Source organism: Lactuca sativa, chromosome 6, assembly GCF_002870075.4.
Source record: "Lactuca sativa cultivar Salinas chromosome 6, Lsat_Salinas_v11, whole genome shotgun sequence".
NCBI classification, from domain to species: Eukaryota; Viridiplantae; Streptophyta; class Magnoliopsida; order Asterales; family Asteraceae; genus Lactuca; species Lactuca sativa.
This window is the reverse complement of record NC_056628.2, coordinates 136,879,883-136,892,871: the sequence shown is the minus strand read 5'-3', so window position 1 is coordinate 136,892,871 and position 12,989 is coordinate 136,879,883.

The window sequence follows — 12,989 nt, the reverse complement described above, 5'->3', positions numbered from 1 at the left end:
ACAACTCCTAGGCTAAGGCAGCACAAATCAGGCCACTCTAGTCCTAAAATATGAAATACCTAGCCTACTCTCTAGCATGCATAATATCTCATAAAATATCTCATGTATATCACACAACATAGAAGTAAGGGTATTTTAGGAAACCACCATTCGGGCTCTGGCTGATTGTACACACTGCTCCAACTCGTTTTCTCTTAAACTCTTTCTCATTTTGAAAAATTATCTCTTTTTGAAATTTTTTCCCAAATCCTCAGTTTGAGTTCGAACACACCCGGAGGTGCATCCAAATCCCTTAAACCAAGGCTCTGATACCAACTTGTAACGACGTAAATTTTCAACCAAAATTTTTCAATTTAAAACCCATTTTTCGGGTCTACTGAGTGATTGGTCCACCGCACCGGGTCTACTGTGTGACTGGTCCGCCGCACCGGGCCTACATTCCACCTAGTCCACCCTCCGAGTCTAGCCATATACATCGAGTCTGCAGTGTGGTTGGTCCGCCCGCACCGGGCCTTCAACCCACCTGGTCCACTCTCTGAGTCTACAGTATGACTGGTCCGCCCGCACCAGGCCTTCAGTCGGCCTGGTCCACTCTCCGAGCCTCGGCACGTCTCGTCCGCCCTGTTGGGGCCTACAGCCTATCCGGACCGCTCGCTAGGCCTTCGGGATAACCGTTCTGCCCTGGGTATGTTGGCCTACAGCACAAAGCAGGACCCGCCTCAACCCAACCCCAGTCAAACAACCATGTGCACATAAACATATAACCATATAGAAATTCACAACTAATCAACCAATCCAGCAGATCACATACATAGCATATCCCTATCAGGATACCGACCTAACCAGTCACTAGCATAGCATCATCCTATAAACCAGGATACCGACCCTAACCAGGTCTCTAACATATACCATCCTAACTACCAGGATGCAAACATAGCAAAACAATAACATAACAAACAACTACCCGGATTTCCATCCGATAAAAGGGCTGGCCTTGGTGCCGTAGACCCTGTCGATATAGTGAGGATAACTCACCTCACAAAGGCGATCTGAAGAAATAAGATCACACTGCTCCAACCTCCGAGACGAACTCCACTACTGATCAAAACCAAGTGATTGAACTCAATAGATATCAAAAATTACCAAAATACCCCTGGGAGTCAACTGGTCAACTCTTGGTCAAAGTCAAAGTCCTCAGTCAAAGTCAAACTCCCTGACTGACTCTACTCGCCGAGTCAACCCGCTGACTCGTTGAGTCCCTATGCTCTGAAAACTCCCATATCGCGACTCAACTCGCCGAGTCACCCCAAGACTCGTCAAGTCCAAGAATCTTTGAGTCCCATCCTGCTCAACTCACCGAATCATCCCTCGACTCACCGATTCGTGACTTAACCAGAAAAGGTAGGGTTCCATGACCAGACTCACCGAGTCCAAGAACAGACTCGCCGAGCCTAAGGCGATCTTCAACAGACTCGCCGAGTTGTTCTTCTAACTCGTCGAGTACACCCATGTGACTCGCCGAGTTACTATGTGACTCATGCCTAATCTCTAGTCTGACTCGCCGAGTCATCTCCTAGACTCGCCGAGTCCATTCGTAATGTCTTCATTCAGAAGGTCACAAGCCATTCCATTGCTTCCAATACATATATCTGGACTCCTAAGGTCAGATTCACACGTAAAGTTTCCAACTTTACGTGCATGCAAGGCTCAACAAGCTCTAATCAAGCTAAAATGAAGGTTTAAGGCAAAGACACTCTCAATCACGCCTCAAAGCTATCACTTTCTGATCACATGGCTCCAAACCGACCTAGATCTGAAGTTGCAACCTCATATCTAGTCTCTATACCCGAAGTAGATCCCAACCATTCTAAAGAACCCCAAATCACACACCATGGATGAAATAACAAGGAAATAGCTTAAGGCAAGGTCCTCTTACCTTAGAGATGAGTCTAAGCTGATGTAGACTTCAGATCCACAAGCTCTCTTGATGTTATCCTCAAATTCCTGCAACTTCTCTTCACCAATTTCTTCTTCCAAGCTTCAATCTTCTCAACAATGGAGTCTCTCACGATTTAGGGTTTCTATGGAATGCTCAGGGAAGATAGAGGCTGAAATGAAGGCATATCATTCTTTAAATAGTGTGCAAACCCCATGAATTAGGGTTTCTCATTCCAGCACTGACTCGTCGAGTCCAGCCTCCGACTCGGCGAGTCCGGTCACTTATCATGTTCCCGACACATGCTTAGACTAAACGAGTTGTAGCTCCTACTCGCCGAGTTCCTCTCTTCCAAACTTACACTTTTACCCCCTGAACTCTTGATTCTAACTTTGGGATGTTACAATTCTCCCCACTTAAATTAGGCTTCGTCCTCGAAGCCTGCAGTAACACATTTCCAGATAATACTCCCACAATGCACCTCCTGGCATCGAACGACCCAGATTCCTCCGAACAATGCTACCAAACCTCTATAAATTCCAACTCTTCCCTCACAGAGTTACGACAACGGATTCAATCCGGCCACCGACTTCTTTCTCTGATAACAACCCTTATTAACCAATGATCACCCAATGATAATTTCCTCACTCCAAATCACAACAATCACTTGACTCTTGCAAAGCTAGATATCACCTTGAACCACCGGGTCCTGACCCGGTACCAACTGCTATCCCTTACCTCGCTTGGCATAACTTTTATCGAATTTCACCGCTGGGACTCATCCCGCTTCCATCCTAAATCCAACTCTTTTCTTTCCGCGCTGACAGGATGACACATCCATCAGCTCCTGAGTAACTCCCATGAGCTCTCTTCCGCAATGGGCCTGGTCTACATCCTCGAGTTGGAAAACCCCGACACACAAACGATACCACTAATCATCCCCAGGATGAATTACCACTATATACATAACCCATGATCACAACCATACCGAAAATCCAAGGCCCGTCCTTGCATCCCTTCCGAACTCCTCTAGTTCTACACCACCGGAAATTCTTCCGCAACCTCAACAGACATCCCATCCGGATGTGCTTCCATACCATTGGCAAAGTCACAGTGCTCAACATCCCTAATTGGAATACTTTCAATCATCCATCCACACTATATTTCCCACTGTAGTGAACCAACACTCCTTCTCAGAACTATATACCCTTCCCTTTTCTTATCCAAGGAAACCTACTTGACGACATCGCCATAACAACAAGTGCCATGGTGCTCACACCCCAATCTACACTATCCCTCTGAGAGCAACCGCTATTCCATGCATCACATATTCTCTGAATTTGATCACAAGGACCATCGAAGTCCATACACCACCTTTCACTAACATAATCAATACCCGGGGCCAGACCCACTGGTTGCAATTGCATTACAGCATACTCAACCCATCTCCTTATATATATCTATCAACACATAAAGAGTCTTCAACATGACTGGACCGCCTTACCAGGCCTTCAGTCAACTTGGACCACTCTCAGAACCTTCATCATGTCTGGACCGCCCTCCAGGGCTTTCAGCCTGTCTGGACCATTCTCCGAGCCTTCGGCCTGACTGGTATGCCCACCGGCCTTCAGTCTCCCCGGACCGCTCAGACTATCACACATCATCCCGAGCTATCCTTCCCAGGAATCTCTTCCGTACATACTGTTCTAGCCCTCTTGGGGTTCCGAACTCTGACTCCATTCCATCTACTCAGATCCCGGCCTAATCCTAGGCCTCACAACAACCAATCACCTTTTCCAAAAACCTTGGTCTGCTCCCTGCCCCCACTTGTCTGTCACTTACTCATACCAGTCCACACTCTTGGCTGACTGAAACACTGTCGAATCTCAACGGCTAATCAATCTCTAACGCTTGTCGATCCTCCTGAGAATTTTCCAATTCTCCCCACTTAGAACACTAACTTCCAACCACCGGTGACTTAACTGGCATAAAACAATCACCCTTAATCAACATACTCCTCGTATCCACGAACTGGTTTCCTCTGAAACGAGCAATCTCCACAAAATCGTTTTCCTACATCGCACCTCATGAACTTTAAGGGAGTTCGACTCCCTGCTAAACACTTCTTAGATCCCAATTGCTATACCTGACAATAAGACCATACAACCGAATCCTAACCATCAATCCTTTGGATGCTAACCTCCTACACTCCTAGTTACTAACACTCCCAACCAAACCAGGAAACACGCAGAACGGCGAATAAAACACATCACCACATAAATAACAAGATAAGTAAACAGCAACGAAACGAAAACATACCCGCAACTGCATCCGGCTCTGCCCTGACCTCCTCTGCTGTAAGCTGAAAAGCGCGCCGCTGAGCCCTCGGGGGCTCCGCTCCACCCTGACCTCCACCCGTAATCCTCAAAGTGGTCGGTGCTGGAGCCTGCACCGGTCTTGCAGCAAGATGTGGACAGTTGGCCCTCATGTGACTAACCTGGTGACACTGGTAACAAATCCTCGTATCCTGAAACAGGGCTGACTGACGACAATCCCTCGCATAATGCCCCTCTCTCCCGCACTTGCGGCACGCACCATCGGACCTACAAACTCCGGTGTGACCCTTCCCACACTTCCCATAGGTGCGGCTGCCCTGATCTCCAAACCTAGAATCAACGGTCTTGGACCGTTTCGGCGCCGGCTGCGACTGCACCGGGGCCTGCCTCTGCTCTTGCAATTGCAACTCAATCTCCAGCTCACGCCGCCTGGCGGCCTCCTGCAACTCTAACATGGTATCACATCTCTACGTACACACAAACTGTCTAATATCCTTCTTGAGCATACTCAGATATCCGGTCATCTGAGCCTGCTCCGAAGCAAATTCAGGTCAAAACATCGCCCTTTTCGTGAACATCTTGGTGATCTCCGTCACCGATTCAGAATCCTGCTTCAGCTCCAAAAACTCTTGAGCCAATCTCTCCCGCTCCACCCGCGGAATATAACGAGTACTGAACATGTCTCGGAACTGATCCCAAGTAACCGCTGCCCGCTGCGCATCAGAATAAGATCCCTTAGTCAACCTCCACCAATCCTTCGCCCCGAGCCTTAACAGGTTCAGAGCACATCTCACCCTCTGATCAGCAGGGCATGAACATGTGAAGAAACACCCTTCCACGTCTGACATCCATCTCATAGCAACAATCGGATCCTGAACTCCATCGAAGGTAGGGGGCTTTGTGTTATCAAAGTCCCGATACTTAAAGCCTCTACTGGCTCCTCCCCCTGCCGCTGCCACAGCTGTTGCGGCTGCCGCGGCCGCTGTCTCTGCTAGAGCCGCAAAGCGCTCATCAAAATACTCGAACATGGCGGTCTTGATCGACCCAAACAGTTCCGGAAACTCGGCCCGGAACATAGCAGCAACCTCATCATACAGGATCTCACGAATCCTAGCATCAACTCGTTTGTACTCATCTGACCAATAACCTCGGGTGGTACTGACCCACCCTGACCGCCCTCTCCTGCTCCCGATCCTGATCCAGATCCGCTCCCAGCATGCCTCGTAACCACCATACTAAAATCACCGCAAAACATCAGATACTTCCCACTAACCCGGGAACCAACTCCCAACCCAACCCTAGGGGTTGTGACTTCCTTGATGCGCGTATGGGTCCTGTGCTTTCAGGAGTACGAGCCCATACTACCTTCCACACCTACCCATATTTATATCAAGTATCACCACAACACCCTAGTGAAGAACATACATAACAAGCAATCAACCACCACCCCTAGAGGAATACTGAAAATCTCATACAGAAAGGAATCCTAGGCTAGCAGGCATCATAAATCAGGAAACTCTATCATGCAATTCCTAAAGATCCTTAGGCTAGTACTAGCATGTTCTTCTATCATATCTCGTAAACAAATAACTTGTATGGTATTTTGGGGTTACTTACTAGCTCCGGCTGATCGTACCTCCGCGTCCTCCTTTACTCATTTTTTTAAAACCATTTTAAATTATCTTTTGAAAACTCTCCTTGATTTGAGACTGCATTCACACAAATGTTACTCCAATTCACTCAAACAAAGGCTCTGATACCAACTTGTAACGCTCTAAAAATTTTCAACCAATTTAAAATTTTCAAGAACAACCCATTTTCAATAAGTCATTACAAAAAGGTTTTCAATTCATTTATTATTAGAGAATTTCCCAGAACCACATCATAAGTACATAAAACATGAGGAGCGATACGATCACACCTTCGCCTTGCCACGAACTCCTGAAGTACCTGAAACAATACATTGAAAACTGTAAGCCCGAAAGCTTAGTGAGTTACCCCCAAAATACCAACCACATATACTATAATCATAAAATATCATATCATAAACAGAACAGAACAACCATGCACTTCGGGTCTACTGTGTGACTGGTCCGCCGCACCGGGCCTACAGTCCACCTGGTCCACCCTCCGAGTCTAGCCATATACATCGAGTTTGTAGTGTGGTTGTTCCGCCTGTACCAGGCCTTCAACCCACTTGGTCCACTCTCTGAGTCTACAGTATGACTGGTCCGCCCGCATCAGGCCTTCAGTCGGCCTGGTCCACTCTCCGAGCCTCGGCACATCTCGTTCCCCCTGTTGGGGCCTACAGCCTATCCGGACCGCTCGCTAGGCCTTCGGGATAACCGTTCTGCCCTGGGTATGTTGGCCTACAGCACAAAGCAGGACCTGCCTCAACCCAAACCCAGTCAAACAACCATGTGCACATAAACATATAACCATATAGAAATTCACAACTAATCAACCAATCCAGCAGATCACATACATAGCACATCCCTATCAGGATACCAACCTAACCAGTCACTAGCATAGCATCATCCTATAAACCAGGATACCGACCCTAACCATGTCTCTAACATATACCATCCTAACTACCAGGATGCAAACATAGCAAAACAATAACATAACAAACAATTACCCGAATTTCCATCCGATAAAAGGGTCGGCCTTGGTGCCGTAGACCCTATCGATATATTGAGGATAACTCACCTCACAAAGGCGATCTGAAGAAATAAGATCACACTGCTCCAACCTCCGAAACGAACTCCACCACTGATCAAAACCAAGTGACTAAACTCAATAAATATCAAAAATTACCAAAATACCCCTGGGAGTCAACTGGTCAACTCTTGGTCAAAGCCAAAGTCCTCAGTCAAAGTCAAACTCCCTGACTGACTCGACTCACCGAGTCAACCCGCTGACTCGTCGATTCCCTATGCTCTAAAAACTCCCATATCGCGACTCAACTCGCCGAGTTACCCCAAGACTCGTCGAGTCCAAGAATCTTTGAGTCCCATCCTGCTCAACTCACCGAATCATCCCTCGATTCACCGATTCGCAAATTAACCAGAAAAGGTTAGGGTTCCATGACCAGACTCGCCGAGTCCAAGAACAGACTCGCCGAGCCTAAGGCGATCTTCAACAGACTCGCCGAGTTGTTCTTCCAACTCGTCGAGTTCCTGCCTATCTTCATGCAACTCATCGAGTACACCCATGTGACTCGCCGAGTTACTACGCGACTCATGACTAATCTCTAGTCCGACTTGTCGAGTCATCTCCCAGACTCGCCGAGTCCATTCGTAATATCTTCATTCAGACGATCACATGCCATTCCATTGCTTCCAATACATAGATCTGGACTCCTAAGGCCAGATTCACACGTAAAGTTTCCAACTTTACATGCATGCAAGGCTCAACAACTCTAATCAAGCTAAAATGAAGGTTTAAGGCGAGGAAACTCTCAATCACGCCCCAAAGCTATCACTTTCTGATCACATGGCTCCAAACCAACCTAGATCTGAAGTTGCAACCTCAGATCTAGTCTCTATACCCAAGTAGATCCCAACCATGCTAAAGAACCCCAAATCACACACCATGGATGAAATAACAAGGAAATAGCTTAAGGCAAGGTCCTCTTACCATAGAGATGTGTCTAAGCTGATGTAGACTTTAGATCCACAAGCTCTCTTGATGTTATCCTCAAATTCCTCCAACTTCTCTTCACCAATTTCTTCTTCCAAGCTTCAATCTTCTCAACAATGGAGTCTCTCATGATTTAGGGTTTCTCTGGAACACTCAGGGAAGATAGAGGCTGAAATGAAGGCATATCATTCTTTAAATAGGGTGCAAACCCCATGAATTAGGGTTTCTCATTCCAGCACGGACTCGTCGAGTCCAGCCTCTGACTCGGCGAGTCCGGTCACTTATCATGTGCTCGGCACACGCTTAGACTCGACGAGTTGCAGCTCCTACTCACCGAGTTCCTCTCTTCCAAACTTACACTTTTACCCCCTGAACTCTTGATTCTAACTTTGGGATGTTACACAGCGAGTCCCCTCGATCTGATTTCTCATTCAGACGTTCTAGGACAGATCTATCACTCCAAACACTATATCTAACATCCCAAGGCTAGATTGTCACGTAAATCTTCAATCTTTACGCTCATGTGTGGTTGTTTTGCTCCAATCCACCAATACATGCTCTCACAAGGTGTTAAACACCATACTCCTCACGTGGATGAATAAAGTTGGGACCTTTGGGCTCTAGGGACCTCATAAGGTCCATATGTGAGGTTTAAACCTCTTGATAACTTAGCGTGCTCGAAGTCCCAAACAAAATGTGATGAAACCCTAATTTCTCAACTCATGAGATCTATCCAAATAAAGGGAAAGGTTCAAGCTTTTTACCTTCCTCTTGAAGCTCTGGACCAAATGGCCTGAACCCCAACAACTCCTTCTTATTCCTTGATGAACAAACTCCTCTTCCTCCTCAAAAATGCACTATAATCCTTCAAGATTAGCTTGGAGACTCTGTTAGCTCACCACACTCGATTAGGGTTTCACACAGAAAGGTTAAGCAGCTGGTTAGCCGCAAATGAGGCTATAAGTGTCCTTATATAGGCCCCAGACCCAGGGATTTAGGGTTTCACCTCACAACGTCTACTCGGCGAGTTGACTCTCGGACTCGTCGAGTTGGTCACTAATCCCATGTGGCCGCACACGACTCTACTCAATGAGTTGTTGCACCAACTCTTCGAGTCGCTCCATATTCCTCAAAAATAAATAAATAAATAATATACCTTGGAGTCTGGATGGTACAGTATTGCTTTGGATTGGTAACTCCCCTTTCTTGTAATTATCTATACTAAAACGCTTTAGTACTTTATCCAAGTAAGTACTTTGACTAAGTTTTATTAGTCTTTTAATCCTATTTCTCACTATCCTTGTCCCAAGAACATAAGCAGCTTCTCTGAGGTCCTTCATAGCGAAGCACTTCCCAAGCCAGGACTTAACCTCTTGCAGGGTTGGGACGTTGTTTCCTGTGAGCAGTATGCCATCGACATACAAAACGAGAAAGCTAACTATACTCCCACTGGCTTTGACATATACGTAGGACTCATCCTCGCTTCGCAAGAAACCAAACTCTTTGATTTTCTCATCGAAACAATGACTCCATCTACGAGACGCTTGTTTTAATCCATAGATGGATTTCTCAAGCTTACACACTCTATTAGGGTGTTTTGCATCAACAAAACCCTCTGGCTGACTCATGTAAACATCCTTATCCAACTTCCCATTAAGGAAAGCGGCTTTGACGTCCATTTGCCATATTTCATAATCATGAAACGCAACAATGGCTAGCATAACCCTTATAGACTTTATCTTTGCAACTGGTGAGAAGGTCTCATCATAGTCAACTCCGAGAGTTTGAGTAAAGCCCTTCGTAACCATTCGCGCCTTATAAGTGTGTACTTTCCCATCCATGTTGATCTTCTTCTTGAAGATCCATTTGCACCCGACCGTCTTACGACCTGGAACATAGTCAACCAAATTCCAAACTCAGTTGTCATACATGGACTGAATCTCGCTATCCATAGCATCTTTCCATTTCGCAGACTCCGGGCCTGCCATGGCTTCCTTGTAGTTGTTAGGATCATCCAAATTTATCAGTGTACTATCACTAATAAACATATCACTATCAGCAGTTATATGAAAACCATGCAACACAGGAAAAACACTAACTCTACTAGAACGTCTAAGAGGTAAGGACTCGTCAATCGGTTCAACAAGAGTTTCCTCCTCGGGTTGAACGTCAGCATTAGAGGTTCCTTCATCGCTTGACTCTTGAAGCTCTTCAAGATCAATTTGTCTCCCACTGTCCTCTTGGCTTATGAGTTCTCACTCTCGGAAAACTCCTCTCCTTGCAACGAAGACAACATTGTCACTCAGTCTATAGAAGAGATAACCAAAGGACTTTTGCAGATAGCTGATGAAAATACACCACTTACTACGAGGTTCTTGCTTGTCATGAGTCTCTCGTCTTACAAAAGCCTCGCAACCCCAAACCTTGATATGTGCCAACTAGGGAGCTTTCCCCGTCCACATCTAATGAGGTGTTTTGGCAACCTTCTTTGTAGGGACTAAGTTAAGGATATGGGCAGCAATCTCTAAGGCATACCCCCAAAATGAGATAGGTAATGAGGCATGACTCATCATGGAACGAACCATGTCCAAAAAGGTTTGAATACGCCTCTTAGTCACACCATTCAACTGCGGTGTCCTAGGTGGTGTCAATTGCGAAACAATTCCACATTCCTTGAGGTAGTCGTGGAATTCAAGACTAAGGTACTCACCACCTCGATCAGATTGGAGCATGTTAATTTTCCTGCCCAACTGATTCTCCACTTCTTGCTTAAACTCTTTGAACTTTTCAATGGTTTCTGACTAGTGCTTGATCAGATATACCCATATCTGCTATAATCATCGGTGAAAGTCACATAGAAGCGGTTCACATCCCTTGTGGTGGATCTAAAGGGCCCACACACATCAGTGTGAATGAGATCCAATAAACCCTCACCCATTTCACAAGTGCCAGTGAATGGGTGACTTGATCATCATTCCAAGTAAACAAGACTCACATATGTCATCGTCCCTATGGTCGAATGACTCCAACACTGCATCCTTTTGGAGTTAGGCTATGTGTTTCTTATTGACATGTCCAAGGCGACAATGCTACAAGCATGCTTTATCCAAATCATTGGAAGAATCGATATACAACACATTATTTCCTAAGTTGTCTACAACCATCACAGTTTCATATATTCCATTACAAGGCAATGCTTCAAAATAGAAAGTACCAATAAAGAAAGCATTAATAGAACCCTTTTCATTATCAAACGAAAATCTAAAACCTTGTTTATACAAACCATGAAAATAAATAATGTTTTGTGTCGTTTTAGACGAATAACAGCAATTATTCAAATCAAAACCTAACCCACTACAAAGCACTAAAGAGTAAACTCCAATCTTGGTGATAGGCGACGCTTTCCTATTCCCAATGATCAAGTTTATCTTCCCATGCTCCACATCCCTACTTCTTCTTAGACCTTGCAAATCAGAACTAATGTGAAAACCACATCCTGTATTGAGGACCCAAGACATAGCATGTGATGAGTTGTTAGAATGAATCGTATAAATACCTGCGAAGGACGGCTTAATCTTTCCATCCTTGATATCTTGCAAGTACTTCGGGTAGCTTTATTTCCAATGCCCTTTGTCGTGGTAGTAAAAGCAATCAGCATCCTTCGGTTTAGATGAGAGTGCAGCGGGACCAACCTTGGTTCCACTAGAAAAGGTACCATCTTGGGACTTCCACTTGTGGCTCTTAGAAGGAGCCTTCCTCTTCTTTCCCTTCCCCTACCCAATAGCCAAGATGAGGGTGGTAGCAGCAGGAGTTAATGCAGCAGATTTGTCTTTCAAACTACTCTCAGCAGTCCTTAGCAGGCCTTGAAGCTTGCTTAGAGTGACCTCCTCCTTGTTCATGTGGCAGGTCATGCGGAACTGGTTGTAACAAGGAGGTAAGGAGTGAAGAATGATATTTATGGCCAACTCATCATTTGAAGTTAACATTTAACTTCAGAAAATGGTCCACATGTATCTATATTTTCTGCAGGTGGGTCGTGATGGACTCTCCATCCTTTCATCTTGGTAGTGATCATCACATCAATGATCTCGTACCTTTCCTGCCTCGCGCTTTGATGGTACCTATCCATCAAATCTTGATGCATCTCGCAGGGGTAGTAGTCCTCGTAGGACTTTTGGAGTTCGGCGGTCATTGTCGCGATCATGATGCAACGAACTTTCGTAGCATCTCGCCCGTGAGCTTCGAAGGCAGCGATCTCTTCGGGAGTAGCAGTATTGGTGTCAACCTCCTTCAGCTCCTTGTAGAGGACATACTCATTGTCCTTGTAGTGTGTGACCATGCGGATATTGCGGATCCAATCATTGAAATTGGTCCCATCAAAAATCACCCTCCCACACAATTTTATGAGTGAGAATGAGCCAATAGGGGTTGAAGCAGAAGAGTTGTTCTTTGAAGTAGACATCTGAAAAAGAAAACAGACAAAGTTTAGATTAGATAAGAATCCCCAATTAAACACCCTAATGACAAATTAGGGCTAGGATCCAAAAACATTATTTACAATTTATAAGAGGGATGTCGTAATCTAAACAACAAATAATTCGAAGGTAAGTGAATGGCGATTCACTAATTTCCACCATGAAAAACGAAAAAGAAATTATGTTTCAAATGTATTGAAAACTCCTAGATCTTTTGAGATTCATTGAACTTTTCAATGGCATGTTTAAATCTCGATATACCTTCAAGTTTTTGACTGGGATACCGAGGGTCACAAACATGGTGTGAATAACCATGCAAATGTACTTGGTACTCTCGATGTTACAAATCTCCTAATCAATGTGCCGGTTAACCACACACACTCCATTGATCTATGATAAACATCAAGTTACCCTTTGCCACCCTTGCTAGTCCCAAATTAATGTGCCAGTTAACCACACACGCTCCACCAACGACTTGGCAGGGTACAAAGTGTAATTTCATGGATTAGCATCATTTCACATTTTTCCTAGAGTAACTAAGATTGGGAATTTTGTAAAAAAACATTTAGTTACTTTATATATCATTATACTTTTAATGAG